The sequence below is a fragment of the Haliaeetus leucocephalus genome, unplaced genomic scaffold (genome assembly GCF_000737465.1).
Source record: "Haliaeetus leucocephalus isolate CR32 unplaced genomic scaffold, Haliaeetus_leucocephalus-4.0 Scaffold566, whole genome shotgun sequence".
NCBI lineage: Eukaryota > Metazoa > Chordata > Aves > Accipitriformes > Accipitridae > Haliaeetus > Haliaeetus leucocephalus.
This window is the reverse complement of record NW_010973002.1, coordinates 969,934-970,153: the sequence shown is the minus strand read 5'-3', so window position 1 is coordinate 970,153 and position 220 is coordinate 969,934.

Genomic DNA, 220 nt, shown 5'->3' with positions numbered 1-220 from the left:
CGCTCCGCGGCGGCCGGAGGAGAGGAGAGGAGAGGAGAGGAGAGGAGAGGAGCGGTGCGTCCGAGAAGCGGGGGTAAGCGCCTTCCCGCGGGGCGGAGGAGGTCGGGGTGCAATTGCGAGGGTTTCCCACTAGATGTCTGCACAGCTAATGATAATTGAAGGCTCTGTCCTTCCCCGGGTATATCCCCGAGACCCCGACCCTCCAGCCTCTTTGAAGTCT